This window comes from Cydia strobilella, chromosome 10 (genome assembly GCF_947568885.1).
Source record: "Cydia strobilella chromosome 10, ilCydStro3.1, whole genome shotgun sequence".
NCBI classification, from domain to species: Eukaryota; Metazoa; Arthropoda; class Insecta; order Lepidoptera; family Tortricidae; genus Cydia; species Cydia strobilella.
The window spans coordinates 708,556-728,296 of NC_086050.1; the positions used below are offsets into that span (position 1 = coordinate 708,556).

Here is a 19,741-nt window from a genome sequence, read left to right on the forward strand (position 1 = left end):
ATAATAATAATAATTGTATTGTAGTTCGGGCGATTTTCCGCAACTCGACGACTAGCGCCTATTTTGCGTGACAGGGGGTGGGCTAGTCCTGCCAGCCCAGCTCCTCGAGGAGGAGGATTAGGGGTCTGGTCCTAGCCATATCTCCACATAAAAACGACTCACCTTCAACTCATAATAAATTTTATTTCTACAAAATCTTTTTATATGTGACATTGACAGCTCAATCTCTTCCCATATCTTTTCAACTGTTTTATATCATCATAGAGTAACTTATACTAGAGCGGTACTGTCATAGTAAATTTTGTAACCCCAGTAAATTCACTGCCATCTGTCGACACACTTTAAAACTAAAAATGAAGATTTATAAAAATACGATAGAATGTATTTAAATATAGATAAATGTTTTTTTTTATTTGCATTAATTATTTTTATGATTTTGACCCATGTTCTTTCACTGATATGCGTTAAAATTGTTAAATAACAAACGAAACCGTCAACGCCATCTATACGACTGTAAGCCAAAACTAGTAGCGCCCTCTGAACGAGAATCAAATTTTCTTGATTTTCGAGGCACGTTTTTTCTTTAGACTGTATCCATCTATTACGGAGTTATATCTATCTTTGATATCATAGACAAACCTAGTTTTAATATGTAACATTGATTTCGGTTAAGAGCAACAAGCAACAACATATCATGCTAAGTACTTACACCAGTGTCCTGTATACTAAGTCTCGGCAGTGCTCCCACGCCATCTTTGTAATTAGCACTGCATAATTGCATATACCTAGTAACCACAGCGCGGCTCCGTGACCACCATTACTAACCCACACAGTTTGATTAATGGTAGTCTTTATGTGGTTACAATAAGGTTTAATAGTACCTATTTACTATAGCCAACTAGTTACGATCTAAACACGGACAGAAATGAATCTAATCGAAAGACAAGAAAACAGTTTTTTAATTATTACTTATACATATAAAGCCTGTATATCAGTTTTTGTTCTAATTAGGCACTGGCTTTTGTTTTTTGTGCATATGCGGGTATTATTAAATGCAATAAATGAGTTTCTTACATCATTTTAATTACTAGCAAATACGTTACGGGTGCAACAAATCAGAACCGACTTTTTATTGCAAATTTTATTTTTTATAGACAATGTAACGACTTCTACAGTCGACGTAACACACATAGAATTATTGTCTTTAAAACATTCCGAAAATTACCAATTTAAACCATGAATAGACTCAGTAAAGTTTCCATTTTTCTAACATTAAAAAAAAAGTTTATGACGACAAAGACTCCTTATCTAAAGTTACCAAAAGGAGCTTGAGATTCAAAGTGGTCTAATAAAAGAGTTTTTAATTTTGTTAAGTATTGATAATTATTCTTTACATAATTACGGTATTATCACAAAACAAATTAAAATACAAAGAAAAAAATACTTAAACAATACACATAAAAGCAAAACAACAATTGAAAACTAGTTAATTAAGTTTTGTAAGTTTTTTTTTATACTACGTCGGTGGCAAACAAGCATACGGCCCGCCTGATGTTAAGCAGTCTCCGTAGCCTATGTACGCCTGCAACTCCAGAGGAGTTACATGCGCGTTGCCGACCTAACACTCCTCTCCCTCGAGCTCTGGCAACCTTACTCACCGGCAGGAACACAACACTATTAGTAGGGTCTAGTGTTATTTGGCTGCGGTTTTCTGTAAGGTGGAGGTACCTCCCCAGTTGGGCTCTGCTCTAGATCTGGAATGACATCCGCTGTCCTGTGCCCTACCACACAAAGCGAGATGTCATTCACAGTGCCCATACCTCTCTTTTGGACGTAGTTTAAGGACATACCCGGGTCCATTCACAGTGCCCATACCTCTCTTTTGGAAAGTGTTTTCTGGTTTTATCAATATGAAATGTGACTAATACCTAGATCACCTATATGTCGTAACCTATATCAAAAATGCTATATTATTTTCGTTAACAAATCGCTTACCCACAAACTATTTACAGAATTGTTGGGCTACTTTTACCCACAAAGCAATCAGGCCAAAGTTTGTATACGTTATAGCCCCAAAGTTTGAGAACAAGTCCAAGTTCGGACAGCGGTGAGTTTGTTCACAAATTGATTGGTTTAGTATAATTAATTATGCTGTCGCACAGTTATGTTGCAAGCTCACTCTCACTTAAGGCCCCGTAGGTGGGTCTCTATTGTTTCCCATATAGTTTTAAGTCATAATGTATTGTTTGTCCACATTTTCGTTAGTCATAATTTGGTTTTTCTCAGAAACGTGTAACTTTTCAGGATTGCCATAAAACAAACCTAACCTAACCTAACCTAACCTATCTATAGGATAACCCGAGGAAATTCCTGAAAAGTTAACGGTTTCAGAATTATGACTAATGATAATATTTCATTGATTAAATAACATTACTACATTATAGCTGTACTATTTGTAATACAAGAAATACGAAAAATAAATAAATTAGAAACTAAAATCCGTTCTGAGCCATGACGGGTCCAAAGGTCCCCATAACACTAGCAGCGTTACCCCGCTGTATGGCGATGGAGACCTGTTGGACGAGCCATGACTCAGAACGGGGGTCACTCCCTTTCTCTCTGAGGCGCTTGCCAAGCTCTCGGAAGAGCTCACGCGCCTCCCGCCCCCAGGGCCCGGCTGTCTCGACGGCGACGGGCACGAAGTCATAGGTGGCTTCCAAAGCAGAGTATTTGAGGCGCTTGCTTTTGGCGGCAGTCTCTGCCGCTGAGCCTGCCGACTTAGCAGTGTGTCCTACATGGGATGCAGCAAATGTACTCACACAGGTTGCATCCCATATAAGACACCGCCCTCTCTGCCAGGGAACCAGCGTCAGCCCGTCGGGACGTTTGCCGTCTTTGTTATTCAAATTGTAAGTGGGTATGATAATATGACAATCATTACATTATGACTTTCAATAATTTCGTGTTCGTGTTTTTCTCTTACTTTCACTGAGCGTAAGCAGAACAGAAAAGTTCGATTATCTCGAAAACCACGAAACTTTTACTAGACCTATAAGTGCATTTTCTGGTGGTGGTTAGGAGGTTATCCATTAATTACTGGGCACCCAGTATGTCTGTACGTTTATTTAATATAGCCAGGCCGACCACAAATCCGGTCACCGGCACCGCAGCCTTGCGCATATTTACGCTCCAATTCGGAGCCCGTCATGCGAACATTTTCAACGTTATCGCGACCGTAATTATTTTCATTTTCTCCAAAATAATCTCTTTATAAGGCAGTGACATTTGTCACCGCATTACTACCGCGATTATGACGTTCATTCCATTATTTATTACAGCAATTGTAAGACACAATGGCGGCAACAACGACGATGCAATAATGCAGCTGCAATTGACATTGCAGCTTCAGTTGAGACCCAAACGTTACCTTTATACTAAATAATTATAGCGTCACTTTCATCTCAACTTTTTTCTATTTACATAACTATTTATTACACACGTGATGGTTTGAACACGTGGAAAGAATGAGTGAAAGAAGGCTAACAAAGAGAGTGTATAAGGGAGAGGTAGAAACGGGAGTTGGAAGGGGCAGACCTCGGCGGACTTTCTCTCAGATCGGGGAATCCTGAAGAAAGGCCAAGTCAAGAGCACCCTAAACCGGCGAGCGTGTATGAGGAATGTTATGAAAGTGAAGGAAGCGAAAGAGGTATGTCAGGATCGTAGCAAGTGGAAATCCGTGGTCTCTGCCTACCCCTCCGGGAAACAGGCGTGATTATATGTATGTATGTATGTATTTATTTATTACCTACAGACGTCGTGATCCAACCAGCCTTTAGAATAACCACGTCTATTACCCCGTAACTCTGATTAGGTTATCCGCACACGGTCCGGCGAATACTTCCGCACCATTACACCCGCGACTGTGACAGGGGCAGTTCTTCTGAAGTCATTTATTTCTTGCTTTTAGTACGTAATAGAGACGAAGAAAAAATAGCGAGTGGATAAAGTAGGGAACTAACTTTAAGCTCTACCTACTTTTAGACCTCTATAGGACCGCGTCTATTGCGCCGTAAGTCTGATTAGGTTATCCGCACACGGTCCGGCGAATACTTTCGCACCATTACACCCGCGACTGTGACAGGGGGAAGTTCTTCTGAAGTAATTTATTTCTTGCTTTCAGTACGTAATAGAGATGAAGAAAAAATAGCAAGTGGACGGAGTAGGTATATAACTAATCTTAACCTCTCTACCTACTTTTCCACTAAATAAGACCACGTCTGAACCGTGATTCTGATTAGTTTGTTTAGTTTATCGGTATCGGCGAATACCGGCACCATTGACACCCGCGACTGTGACAGGGGGAAGGTTCTGCAGAAGTGAGAAGTCATTTATTTCTTGCCTTTGGTACGTAATAGAGAACAAGAAGAAATAGCGAGTGGATAGAGTAGGGAACAAATTGAGGGACGTTGTCAATTTGTGGGGTTCTTTTTTAACATTTTCAAAAAGGGGAGATTCCTAATTCGTTTGTGCGCTTTTTGTATGTTTCATTATTTCGTGACGCTAAACGGCTGGTATAAATATATAACAGTATATAAATTTTGCCCTAAAAACACGGTGCAATGCAGTTGCTCGAGAATTGCATATGGCTGAAAATATTACATACACGTATGCACTTCAGATGACAACTCTGCTGAACGTGGCTGTCGTTGGTACTTAAAATAATTATGACAGTTCTCGTCTGCATTTCTCGTCAAAGTTACAACACATTATTATTGTAACGAACAATTTGAAAGGCTAATCAAAACAAGTTTAGCGACGAACCACTTTCGTTAAAATAAGGCGTTAAAATAAATGTGTTTTTTTAGTTTTTATTTATTCATAAATCTGAAAATAATCCTAATAATGCGATGAAAGCATGATGCAAGTGGATAACATATATTTTTACTTTATGAAAATGTAATCCTAAAAACATATTGAAATTGAAATATTTATTGCAGACCGTGGTCCATATTGTAAAAGAAAATTTTGTTAAACCTACGATCATTTTATTACAAAAAATTTAATGTTTTATATATGTCGCAGGCATTTTGTAAGAATACGCCGTTTGCAAACGTTGCCTGCGACATAATATATACCTCGTTCCAACTCTTCCAACTCCAATGTAGGTACACTTAATGGAAACATAATTTTCATAAGGGACCAGGACCGGGGCTTGTGTTATAAATTGAATTGAAAGAAGTTATATTTTATTTGAGGATAAATTCCAATATGAAATGTTTCCTCAAATAAAAGCGTAACAATAAAACAAAGCAACACTGTAATCGACAGTGTCGTTTCTGCAAATCCATGTGATTAAACACGCCGTTCCTTTCACACTTTACTCTAAATCCTGTAAGAATAAATGAGAGCGGTGAGCGCAATATAAACGTAATCTGGTGGACAATGGAGGCAAATCCCGAGGACCAAGTGAAAGGAGAGAGCGGAAATAAACGATCCGCGCGAATGCCTCTTAAACTTAAGGGGAAAATTTACAGGACGATCGTGAGACCTGTTGTAATGTATGGATCAGAATGCTGGGCGACGAAAGTGACGGATGAAAGAAGAGTGCACGCAGCGGAAATGAGAATGTTGAGATGGATGTGTGGAGTGACGAGAAAGGATCGGATTAAGAATGAGTATATTAGGGGAAGTTTGAAAGTAGCACCAGTAACGGAGAAGATAAGAAGTAGTAGGTTAGCGTGGTATGGGCATGTGATGAGGAGGGATGAATGCCATATAGGCAAAAGAATGTTAGGGATGAATGTTGATGGACGGAGAGCGAATGGTAGACCCAAAAAGCGATGGATGGATTGTGTGAAAGAGGATATGAGAAAGAAAGGAATGAGTGCTGAGGTGACGAAAGATAGAGGAGAATGGAAGAGAAAAACATGTTGTGCCGACCTCACATACCGTGGGATAAGGGCAGGAAGAAGAAGAAGAACTATATTAGCTTGAAATTACCATATAATTTGGATTTCTTTTATAATGCTTTAGCTTTTTATTATGCTTTTAGCCGGTATTTTTAGGAGCAAAATTTGTCTAACTCTCGTGTCTTGAAACTCTCGCAAGTTCTCAGGATTTCACTTTTCAAACCGCTCGCAACGCTCGTGGCATAATTTCGGAATCTTTCTCTTGCTCGAGCATCAATATTAGCACAAGGGGTTTAACAACAACTTAGCCACCTTGTGAAACAACAAAACTATTTATTTATTTTTAACTTAGAGATGGCGGGACGACTTGGATGCGTTCCAGCGGGGTTGGCGGGATATTGCTCAGCACAGGGAGGATTGGAAAGAGTGAGTTTTTGGCCTTTGCCCAGAAGTGGGACACACAAATAGGCTAAAAAAAACATTATTTCACAATTTAACAAAAAAGAGTACAAACGACGGACCTAACCGTCTAAGGCATTTTCTACCAGTCAAACTATTATACGCTTTAAACGTCTAGATTGTAAATAATCTTTGAAGCGTAAGATTCCGCTACCCAATATAGAGGATTCAATACAGTTGGACCTTTATTTAACATGATTTTACTTAATATATAATACTAATACGGACTTAATCGCGTAAACTTTTCGACCGAGACGTTACGTTTAGTTCAGTTAACAGTTATTTGTTGTTGTGTTTAATTAACCCTTAACCCTTTAACCCTTCATGCTAAAATCGATGCTCGAGCAAGCGAAATATTCCATAATGAGGGATTCCGCGTTTGATTTCGCCGCTAGGGGCGCTAGTGTAGATAGTCTTTCAAAATGTCAAATGCATAGAAGTTTTGAGGGTTTCAAGCTTTTTTTATCGGGAATTTTTATTTTATTTTTTTATTTTATTTTATTTTAAAAATAGTTGTACAGCATAACAGTATGAAATATACAAAGTCACTGCAAAACTACAAACAAATTAAAAACAAAAACAGGTAAACTAATAATATTATTATACAATAAGCACATTCAAACTGTTGAAGGACGCTCATCCATCTTCTCACAGAACCTCAACAATTCCTCTCGCACTTCGCTCCACCTGCCAGCAAATAAATCACACTCGGGCGCTGATGCTAAGAGCGCATTCAGGAGGGGTAAAGGGCGAACAAGTGGGGATTTTCTGCGAGACACGGTTCGCGATATCGGGCCTACAAGTAGACCACGGTCCCGAGGCCGGAAGTTGATTCTGGTCGGCGTAGGGACAAAAAGACGCAGTAATTGCGCCACCAGTTCGGCACAATCCGATTCACCTCGCAAGACGCAACAGGCTGTCGTAAGGAGCTTAAAATTTCGTCTTACCTCCAAAGAGTTCAGGCCTAAAGATCCCAGCAAGTATTTGGTTGGGTATAAAAACGGGTAATACCCGAATATTTTTTTATATAAGAACCGGAGAAATACTTTTTGTACCCTCTCCAAAAGCAAGACATAGGATACCTCATGAGGATTCCAAACGATGGCAGCTGACTCGAGCTTGCTTCTGACTAGAGATGTGTATAGAAGCTTTATAGTACCCGAGTCCTGGAAATCTCTCGCGTTCCTAATAACAAACCCTAACCTCTTATAACAATCACGAGCTAACGATATCATATGTTCATGGAAGTTGAGGTGGGTGTCAAGAATGATGCCAAGATCCCGAATAGTATTGACCCGGGATAATGGTTCCGATCCTAGATGATATTCGTAGTAGAGTGGACGACGGGCCCTACTGAAAGTCATGACGGCACACTTAGAGGCATTAAAGGACAACTTATTTTGGCGACTCCATTGGTGCACTTTATCCACGTCCTCCTGGAGAGATACACAGTCGGATACTTCTTGCACACCGTAAATAACTTTGAGGTCATCAGCATAGAGCAAGCATCTGGCAGATTTAAGAACTGATGCAAGATCATTGATCATGATCCCAAAAAGCAACGGCCCAAGTATCGAACCCTGGCTGACGCCAGAGCGCGTATGATAGGTTTTAGATACAAAACAGCCGTGTTGCACATACTGTTTCCTGTCGCCCAAGTAGCTCGCGAAAAATCGGAGTAGCTGAGGTGAAAACCCAATATTACACAGCTTGGACAACAGGACATCGTTATCTACTTGATCAAAGGCTTTTTTAAAGTCAAAGTACAACACGTCCACTTGTATGCCTTTGTCTAAATGATCTGCAATAGAGTCAACCAGGGTTAGCAGATTGGTTTCTACCGATCGCCCAGACCTGAAACCATGCTGGGAATCACAAAGGTAGGGCCCGATTTGGTAGGCAACAAGTCGATTTATTACAGACTCAAAAAGTTTTGCCATCGACGAGAGGATAGCGATAGGTCGATGATCCTCAACCTGGGTGGTCTTGTTAGTTTTGGGAATAGGCTTGACTCTCGTTATTTTCCATTTGTTTGGATACTGCCCGGTACTTAAGGCCAAGTTAAAAATGTGCATCATGGGCGCCATAAGCCACTCTTTGCAGCCTTTTAAAATAAAGGCAGGAAGATTGTCGGGACCAGGGGAGCTTCGAGGTTTCAGATGACCCAAAGAAATTTCGATATCCGGCTGCAAAATCTTATTAAGATGCACATAGTTTGCATTAAAACTTCGATCCTCGCGTAAGATTCGTTGGTGATCAAGATGAGGTTCCTCGGAGAGAAAATCCGACGAAAAGTAATTAGCAAAAGCCTGAGCCGCCTCACTACCCTGAAATTCATTACCGTCATAGAAAACCAGGGACTCGAAGCCTCCTTTGGCTTTAAGACTTGCAATGTGTTGCCAGAAAGCACGGGGATTGGTTTTAAGCTTTCCTTCCATTTGAGAAGTGTAATTCTCGTAGGCAAGATTTACTCGGGTTTTGATGTCTGCTCTAAGCCTCGAAAAGGAGTTGTACACAGATCTGTCTCCGCTGCGCTTCCAGTCTCGATGCAAGTTAGCCTTTCTCTTAATATCACGAATGATATCCGAAGTGAACCAGACTGGATAGCGTCTGCTAGGTTTGTTAGATCTCAGCTTTCTAGGTATGCTCCTATCGAGGACACTGTGAACAACTTCGTAAAAGGTCTCAACAGCAGTATTAACATCATGACTGCCAAGAACTTCCTTCCACGATACTTCAGAAAATAATTTATATAAAAGGACGTAGTCTCCTCTGGCAAAGTTCCAGTCATGGCTGGAGTCAACATTGCTAGGTTCAGAAAACAGAGGGCTATTGTCGGACACTTTAAGAGGCACATCTATTTCGAGCGGAGGATGGTACGCGTCCCGATGAGGTACCATACCCCCGCCATCTATCTCACTAACCTTTACTCCGTCGGAATGGCCTCGCACCAGCACAACGTCTAATACTCCTCCAAACGCATTCACCACATCATTCGTCTCATTCAGATTACAAACTGTAGTAAAGTAACCGAAATAGCTAAGTATGTTAACAGAAGATTTTCACTCCTTATTCATAATTTGTGGTAAATCTTTGTCCATCTTTGATTAATCATGGTAAACAATAGATATAGCTCAATAAATGTAAGTGGTTTAAAAAAAGTGCAAACTAAAATATATGCAAAATTAAACATGTTGAAAAAATGGCACATTTAGACGTTAAATTACTTTTGTGTAGAACGTATTGATTTTATAAAAATAAGCATAGAAGAATTTTGAGATCTGTTTTTCTGGACCTACATCTACAGTAGCGCCACCTGGTGAGCACAAAAACGGTAGTCCTCATTGAAATGGAATTAGTTGTAGGCGTAGTTGGAGTCTCTCATGTCTTGTAGTTTGCACCGCGCGCTGGAGATAGTAAATGGTCCAGGCTTATGGTAATGCCGTCTGCATCCTAACCTGATTCGGACTGTTGTTGGCATTGTTTATGGCACAGTAATGCCGTTTGTGATGGTACGAGTATTTCTGTCTGCAAACAATGCATGTATTTACACTATTTACCTACTAATGATTATTTTCTTCTTCTCGAACAGATTTATAGACACTGTTAGAAGTATTAGAACAAATTAAATTATTTACAGAACATACTTAAATTTGTTTTTATTTTAAGTAGAAACATTACTAAGACTCCGCTGTCTGTCTGTCTGTCTGTCCGTCTGTCACCAGGCTGTATCTCATGAACCGTGATAGCTAGACAGTTGAAATTTTCACAGATGATGTATTTCTGTTGCCGCTATAACAACAAATACTAAAAAGTATTTCGTGGGCGAGTAGGTATTTGATATTTGGTGTTGTAGTTTTTATTTGCCTTCGGTATATCCAGTATTTTTTCAGCTTATAAACTATCCATGTGCCAAATTTCGTCGAAATCCGCTTACCTATTAATTAATAGCCTGATGGAGGAACAAACATCTAAAGAAACATATTTTTGTGTTTTAAAAAATACTTAAGTAGTCGGATTAAAGTTTCTTCAAACGTCCTGCTTTATTTGTAAAGAAAATTGTTTTATGTTTGATTAGCCGAGGCTTTTCATCAAGTTTCCAACAGTCCATCGTGAGGAATAGCACAAGTTTATTTGTCGAAGTCGGAGCACACTACCGCACTAGCAACTCGCAGCTTTATGTGAAGTTTGCACTGAATTTCACAGCTACAAGAAAGTGAGGTACATTGGGGTAACTTCGACCACTTTTAGGTGGGAGAATATCCTGGCACCTATGTCACCAACTTGACAATTCAACGTACTTTGCTGATTCAACAATATACGTTGGGGCTCTAACCCTGCCTGCACCACAATCTCGAGAAGATATCGGCGCAAGAAACTCGGAGGGCCTGTTTCGAGTAATGATACATAAAATCTTAAAAATACGTAACGCGTACTTTCAGAAAACATATCGAACATCGCATATACAAATAACAGTTGTTTGTAATATAATTTACTAATATCAGATATATCAGAGCGGTCTAGGTGCTCACAAATATGAACAAGCTTTAATTCGCATGTGAGGTGCATTGGGGTAAATTTAACAATTTTTAATATCTGCAGCACGTCGCACTTGTAACATTTAAATATGTACCTGAAATGTTCATCGGTCCATCGACTCGCAGCCGTTCGGGTCTTCGAATTTCCTCGTTAATATGTACTATTTACGAATGAATTAAAGGTGATATTGTCTTCGGTTACCGCGATAGTTACTCCCGTAGAACAGGTGACTCCCGTTGACCACGAACGCTGTAAAGGGTTCGAAACGTCGGGATGTATTATAAATTCAATATACGCGATATAATCCGTTTTCATAGTATTATTTCATGAATTAAAGGTGAATTTAACAAAGTTCTAAAAAGCTAGCACAAGGAATACCAAAAGGCAGTGATTTCGAAGTGCACCTGTCCTATCGTATGCACCAATGAGTTTCGCTGTAAACGGTATACGTAATAACCATTAAGTTTTTGTTAAAAGAAATATACCTACAGTAAGAAAACTTAAACATGCCAGTTAAGGTTTGAACAACCGTTAAAATTATTTAAGTATTTTACGACCGAGATGGCCTGCAAATTTTGAAGACTGACTATTACATACAATATTTCAGTTTCGTAAAAGCTATTACAGACAGATTTTCATAGTCTGCATAAAAAGTTCGTATTTTAGTACGTATTTGACATTTGCATATGTTCTAATTCATCATCATCATCATATCATCATATCAGCCTTCTATCACCCACTGCTGAGCATAGGCCTCTCCTCGCGTACGCCACTTATCCCGGTTCTGAGCCAATCTCATCCAGAAGTGACCCGCAGTCTTCCGAATGTCGTCCACCCAACGAGCCAACGGACGCCAGGCACTCCTTTCGTCTGAAAGCGGCCACCATTCCGTTAACATTTTGGCCCACCTGCCATCACTGTCTGGCAACATGTCCCGCCCAGCTCCATTTAAGTTTGGTAATGACGTATCCGTGTTCTAATTACTGGATGCTATTGTGGACATTGTAGTTATGGACCTTGTTATTATATATGTTTTCAAAAGGGACATGCCAGCTGTTGAGTATAGTTTTCCGGCAAGTTAACAAGTCGGTTTTCCTTCAACCGGGTCCTTGGATTGGTTCAAATATTGACTTACTCTATAGCTTGCCCACTAGACAGTGCATATGAGATGACGCGATCTGAAAGATCCTGAATGTTTCGCTACCGGAATCCACGGAAAATTCAAAATGATCCGTCGTACGGGACTGAGAAAAACCAATGAAAGAGACAATGCCTTAAGCGGTTTACCGCTTTGGGACGAGGAGTATAAGGAAGAGGACAAGGCTAACTCCCATACAATTCCACAAAAAACGCGTAATTCTACCAATCCATTGTATTCGTATAGCAAAAAAATCCACAAAATTTTGTCTCATCTAATCGTCGCATCTACTAAATATAAAAGACTTGTCATAATACTTCGTACCTACCGGGCTAGCACATGATTGGCGCGAGACTATCTCGCCGCGACATAGACTACCCATCCCTCTTTAATTCATACAGTTAGTAAAAGACGGGTAGTCATGTGCTCGGCCTACTACAGTGGCTACAGATATTACATCCCTTTGCATTATATATTGACCGGTAGAATTTCAATAAGAATTATTAAATTTGATATTATTTTTTTGCACGTCAAAAGTAGAATAGGTTATAGGTACATAAAACCCAACAACAATACTTTTGCAATAATACCGCGTATTGTCTATGTTTTCAACCAAATTGTACTTAAATTTAAAAAAAAGCCCTACAAACCTATATAATTAGTTATTTAAAGATACATGATATAAAATAAATAATTAATATTATAGGACATTCTTACACAAATTGACTAAACCCCAAAAACAGCTCAAGGAGGCTTGTGTTGTGGGTACTCAGACAACGATATATTATTATATACAAATACTGAAATAGAAAAAATACATGTTGTTAGCTTTAAAGTCGTTAATATACTCGTACGTGCAATCAATAATCAATAATGTGCAATCTATTTCAAGTAATCTCTTCTTCAGTCGAACCGCTATAACTTACAGTGGTCGTATCGAAAGCCTAATGTAGCGGTTTCCTGATTTATACCGCGAATTTTCTACGTTATTTACCTATAATACACTATTCTAAAGTATGTACCACTTTTTCTATGCTTGGGGTAATATTTTCTGGGTAAAAAATAGGCTGAAATCGATACTGTACTTACGCATGAGTGGCATGACATGATTGATTTAGTTGCTTCTTCATACTTTCAAAATATCACTAAAATAAATAAAATGAATAAATAATTTTTATTTCGAGTAACTTTCACAGAATCATAGCTTGTGTTAGTATGTACTTATAGCTATGTTAATGCTTACATCTATCACTATATATCATAGAGTAACTTATACTAGAGCGGTACTGTCATAGTAAATTTTGTAACCCCAGTAAATTCACTGCCATTTGTCGACACACTTTAAAACTAAAAATAAATATTTATAAAAATAAGATAAAATGTATTTAAATATGGGTAAATGATTTTTTTTATTTGCATTAATTATTTTTATATGATTTTGACCCAGGTTCTTTCACTGGTATGCGTTAAAATTATAAATAACAAACGAAACAGTCAACGCCCTCTATACGAGTGTAGGCCAAAACTAGTGGCGCCATCTGATCGAGAATCAAATTTTCGTGATTTTCGAGGCACGTTTTTTCCTTAGACTGTATCCATTTATTACGGAGTTATATCTATCTTTGCTACCTATATATATACAGAATAATTATCATCACAAAATTAACTAAGCTATATTTTATATCGTAGATAATAATATGACAGTTTGAGTGGCCAGTTTACTACCCAATTAACCTTGCATGATTATCATAATTTAACCGTCAATTATTGTTTTTTGTTTTCGATTATTGGCGTGTTAATATTTGTGTAATGTTTTCAATGGCTAATCATATGGGGTTTTAAGAACAGAAAGAAAAGGGGTGTACAAGTTTTTAAAGAGTCGACAACGCGCATGGGGACTGCTTATCATTAGGCGCGCCGTATGCTTGATTGCCACCAACGTGGTATTAAAAAACCGGCCAAGTCGTGCACGAAGGGTTCCGTACAATTACGCAAAAAACGGCAAAAATGCTGTTATAGCGGCAACAGACATCATCTGTGAAAATTTCAACTGTCTAGCTATCACGGTCCATGAGATACAACCCGGTGACAGACGGACGGACAGCGGAATCTTAGTAATAGGGTCCCGTTTTTACCCTTTGTATACGGAACCCTAAAAACGACCTTCCTCGTCATTCTCTTCTGTGCCATCTAAATGTCAAAATCCTCTAATTGAAGGTTGTGTTAACTTTCAGATGTCTTTTCTATGTAAACGCAAATAACGTATTCATAAGGTTTTATAAGGTTCCACGATTACAATGATTAACCCTTTTCGGGCTAAACCGCGACCTAATCCCTTTTTACCGTCAGATATCAAAGAATGAAATGCCGCTTTTATTCGTGTTCACTCGTTTTATAGTGCGCGCGTTGGCAGCCTTAGCTGTAAGAGCGTGTGACATTCAATTCGGAGGTCGCGAGTTCAAACCTCGGCTTGCATTAAATGAGTTTTTCGAAACTCATGTACGATACATTTGCTATTTACCAGTCTCTTTTCGGTAAAGGAAAACATCGTGAGAAAACCGGACCGAAGGTCTAGTTTCCCCTGGGTTGAAAGGTCAGATGGCACTGATGGCATTGCAGTCGCTTTTGTTAACAATAGTGCCTGTGCTAATTAGTTGCAAGGCAGACCCCAGGGTCCTGATACCACGTAGGCCTCTCGGGAGAAACGCTAGGAAGAAAAGATTTACACCCGAGTGAGTGTGATGCGCGAGCGAAGCCTCACCGAAAGGCATGGGCACAAATGCTTTCGTATTTCATATGTAATATTTGGTATTGGACCTGCTAACGGTTTAGGAGCAGAGCAAGGACCTTACATTTAATCTGGATAAGATCATGGTGTGTGCTTTGTTTATATATTTTTATATTTATTCATTGTCCTCAACTAACCGAGTCACGGCTAAGATGGTACGGCCATGTAATCCGTAGATCCGAAGTCGAATGTCGTGAAAAAGTGCCTTTCCAAGGTTGTGCATGAAAGAGGGAGAGGTAGGCCGCTGACTACCTGGATGACGAATGTCCAGAGAGACACGAGCTCGGCCTAACTCCCGACGACGCTTATCAGCGGAGCAAGTGGCGCCTCAAGATTAAGAAAGCCGACCCCGCGTAACGGGAAGTGGCGAGGAGAAAGAAGAAAGAAGATTCATTGTCCCAAATAAATGTCTCCTGTCTATTTTCCCCGCATACCTTTCGGATTGGATTCGATAATCCCTTGCCAGCGATAATGGAAACCAACCGCATTTCGGGACCGTACAATTACGGCCATTCATGTTTAATCGTTGGGACCTTGCTGTTGTGCAATAAACATATTTACTTAATAAAGGGATGTTTGGGATGTTTTGTGGACATTGAGGCATGTGGACATTGTAGTTGGTTAAGAATAACTGCTTCACTACATAGTATAAAACAAAGTCTCTTTCCGCTGTCTGTTCGTCCGTCTGTCCCTATTGTATACTTTAAAACTACGCAACGGATTTTGATGCGGTTTTTAATAGATAGAGTAATTCAAGAGGAAGGTTTATATGTATAAATTGTAAAGGTTTTGTGTAAATTAGTTGAACAACCCGTGCGAAGCCAAAGCGGGTCGCTAGTTGCTTATAAAGCTGTTTTTTTATATTCCAAGGCTCAACCAGGATGGCAATCAACAAATGCCAAGCGAATAGTAAAAAGATATCGAGCTAACAGATGCTACAAAAAGTCATGTGACTATATCCATACATTATGGGGTAGGAAACTAGAGCGTTCGGGCTTTTTCGGCTCCGTTCGGTTCAGCATTGCTCCGAGCAATTATTAGGGTTGGCACAAACCGTCCCTTTGCGTGTACGACCACAGATAAGATAATACCCTGAATTTTGACACCCCTAAATAGCCGAAAGGGATAGTACCATACATAATAAAGGGACAGCATGATTCGTCCCTGTATCGCTGTCAAACTTCGGTCTTGTAGGAAGTTTCCTTTCTGTACGGCAGTACAGTCGCCATCAGATATATCGAAGCGGCAAAGGTGTTCACAATATCTGAACACGCGCTCTAACGCCGTGACAATAGAGGCGTGTTCAGTTATTTGTGAGCCCCTTGACCGCTCAGATATATCTGATGGCGACTGTACTATTACTTATTTGGTGACATTATTTAAGTTCCGATTGGCGTTTTATATCAACGATTCTCATCTTGGTTAAGGCGGTTCCCTGAGCCAGGAGGCGAAAATTCTCCTTATATGATCATGTTTTTCTAAGAGGCGTTGATATTCGTAGACGTGGAAAAAATATATGTAGTTCTTGACTATATTATCTTTAACAACATAGCTTCCGATACACGAACTATGACACTTCGCTCGATACAATTAATTCCCAAAGTAACTTCTAACTCGGACTTTTAATCCAACTTTACTCGGTTATTTATTATGTGACACTATAAACAAAAAAAGAAGAAAAAACAATCTTAACATAAATATTAATTTCATAGCTTTAGAATTTCGATAACGATAATTTTTTTACGTAACGTTTTTAAAATAAATAAAAACCGACAAAATTCGATCAAAATTGACACTTGGCGCGTATGTTCTTTCCCGTTCTTTCTTGCGAAATGTGACAAAGACAGCGGCAAACCGATGGAACGGCCTTAAGCCTCTAGATACTTAAATGGATGTTCGGTTAGCTAGTTATCTACCTAATCCATCTGATGCTTTTGTACTTAAGTGACAGATTGATTGGACGAATTGGAGCCTTTCTTTGTATCCCAAAAACAAAGTTAAATTAAAGTATTTTGTCAAGGACCTTAGGTATAATACAAATATGTGCCATTTTCAACCAAAAGGGTACTTATTGTCGCATGTCAGTAAGGCGCTATTTCCATATAGCTTATCGACAAGCGACAGTGTGGTACCTTTTGGTTGAAAACGTCACATATAACATTCATAAATATCTAAAAAAGAAATTTAAGAATTAAAACTTTACTAACTAACCTACCTAAGTTATATAAATTTCATGTTTTTTTTTTTTTTTTTGTACAATAAAGTGATTTACTACTACTACTAAGTAAATCTAGTTACCACACATAGGTTCAGGTCTCAAAGTCTAACATGATAATGATTAAAAGACGTCCACATTCAACAAGTTTTACGACAATTTTTAATATTCAGCACCTGAAGTTTTCGCCATAACCCTAGCTGGCACCATTAAACGACAGATTTTTACTTTGCGCCATTTAAAGACGGCGAATGTGAATGGCGAAAGTTTCATCGCCACTTGATTCACTTTTATGGTACCAGGAAATGTTGGAAGTAAAACTTATCAGTGGGATTACACGTTTATGGTCTCCACAGGTGGTTTGAGTGTTTATAAAGTAAACGTTAAGTAGGTAGTCGGTGCCATGTGGCCTAATAAAGAGATATTCCACATAGGTACCTAAATTAACTACCTAAGGGAAGAAAATAAATGTAGTATGGCTAAATTTAAAAATTAGTTAAAAAAAACGTTATTGGAAAAGATACCCTAATATTAAAACTGTAAACTATATTTGAATATACCTTAATTAGTTGTTAAAATAGTTTAAAAGGTGTAGTGACAATTAAACAAAATGATAAAATAATATATCTTTTTTTTAATAGCCATCATAAACTATCGCCATGCATGTTCGCTTTTCGGATAGTATCTAAGTTTAAGTTTAGTTTAAGTTTAAGTAGTTTTTTAAGTGCATAAATGTTTAAAATGTAAAAATGAGCGCTATCTCGCCAACAAACTGCAATCGCAGTTTGGCGAGGAATATAATTATAAGAAAATTGTTGTAATGTACATTGAGATAAATAAATAAAAAAAAAAGTGTACATAAAGTGTGCCTAAAGTTAAGAGCGACAACTTAAGGGTCTCCAGCAAACTCGGTTCCGCTCTCATTTTAAAACGACTAGCTAGATGGCTCTGAAACTTTGTACTTACAATAGGATAAGGTATATCTATGTCTGTAATTAGTTTATGTAGCTTCAGACACGATAGTTAAAAAATACAGCGAATTTAAGTTTTTCATACAAAATTGTTTTTGATCTATTTCGTTTGTTTTATAAACTGGAGCTATATAAACTAATTTCAGACCTAGATATACCTCATTTCATTGTATGTGCAAAATTTCATTACAATCCAACACGTAGTTTTAAAATGAGAGCGGAACTACGTTTGTATGGGAAGGTGCAATTCGGCCGAGCTTGCCGGGGACTCGTAAGAAGCAAACGCATAGATTTTGAGGTCGCATTTTAAAAAGTAGTTGCAATTTTACAGCAACATTGACCAAATACCCCCTTTGGTCGTTTTACGACTGTTCTGTGTAACTGAGTTTTGCTGTGTTCTTTACAAATTCATCCTCTCATGTACACCTTAAAGTATTAGTACTTTAGTAAAGTATTAAGTACATAGTATTTTTGAAGGAACATTTGTAACTCTCTAAACATTTTTAATAGTACAAAACGTAGTGCATTGGTTTATTTTTACAAATTAAAATTCATCATATTGGAGACTCATAAATGTGCTATTTTGTTTAGTTTTCCCTCATACACTTATTTCCCCTTTTTCTGATAGACAATCTGTCATACTTCATGCAATTATATATTTTACTAGCATTTGCCCGCGACTTCGTCTGCGTGGGCGTAGTAACCGCAGCTAGAGTAAGAATAGCGCCTGGAAAAAATTCATAGCAATCTAAATTTGAGCATATTATGCACACAAATCAGCAGGCACTTCGTTAATTATCTCTATTCCACCCCGCTTTTTACTTTCTTAAGGGATGATTTTCGGGATAAAAACTATCCTATGTCCTTCTCAGGGACTCAACCTATCTCTATGCCAAATTTCATCTAAATCGATTCAGCGGTTTAAGCGTGAAGAGGGAACACACACAGACAGACAGACAGATTTTCGCATTTATGGATTTCAAAGCAGTAAGTGATAAACACTAAACTCGCGTTTTGTACACATAATTAATGTTTTTAGCGGGTCTAACGCGATTAAATTTCATTATATTACCTTTTTTCCGACGTTTCAACTAGGTTGCACTAGCTGTGGTGAGACCATTTCGTGGCACTTTTTCTTTTTTATGTTTCTCTGTTTTGTATTATTCTCTATTTGTGTGTGCCAACGAATAAATTATTTATATTCTATTTTGTGGTCCCGGAAGACGGAGTGATAACTTTATGAAGTGTGTGAAGACGAAACAGCTACAAGACACGAATAAATGACGATACAAATTATTCACGCCCTTTTATACGCTCATATACATCTTGGGGTGAAAAATGAGTTCTCACCCGCGAGTACGATTTCTTACAAAGGATTATGGAGCTGTGAACGTAGTGTTCACTGATAATGATGTTGCCCTCTATATCTAGTATATCTAAAGCTTAACCCAGAAATACGAGTACCTATATAATATACAGTGCCCTGAGGAACCCGAGATATTTTAACCACGCATTCCTAAGGAAAAAAGAAGGATTTTTTTTATAATATTACATTTTATGAGAACAATATATTAACAATATAACTCATATTGTGAGATGAGTTTAGGTCAATTTCGCCAAAAATAAATAAATATATATTTTTTAGATCTTTTGTATTTGTGAAATAAAATATAAATGAAAATGCTATTTGTAAAACTGTTAGGTAATAAGTACTTAAAAATT

General features: G+C 38.3%; 1 protein-coding gene and 1 long non-coding RNA gene across 2 annotated transcripts in view; both read left to right on the top strand.

The window, feature by feature from the left end:
* Positions 1-9,214, top strand: part of LOC134744859 (uncharacterized) — a 54,859-nt gene extending 45,645 nt beyond the window's left edge. Inside the window, exon 3 of the long non-coding RNA XR_010128125.1 lies at positions 9,196-9,214. This is a non-coding gene — a long non-coding RNA (uncharacterized LOC134744859). The remainder of the gene's footprint in view (positions 1-9,195) is intronic.
* Positions 1-19,741, top strand: part of LOC134744835 (uncharacterized) — a 332,603-nt gene that overhangs the window by 285,262 nt on the left and 27,600 nt on the right. The gene's annotated exons all lie outside the window — the stretch shown is intronic.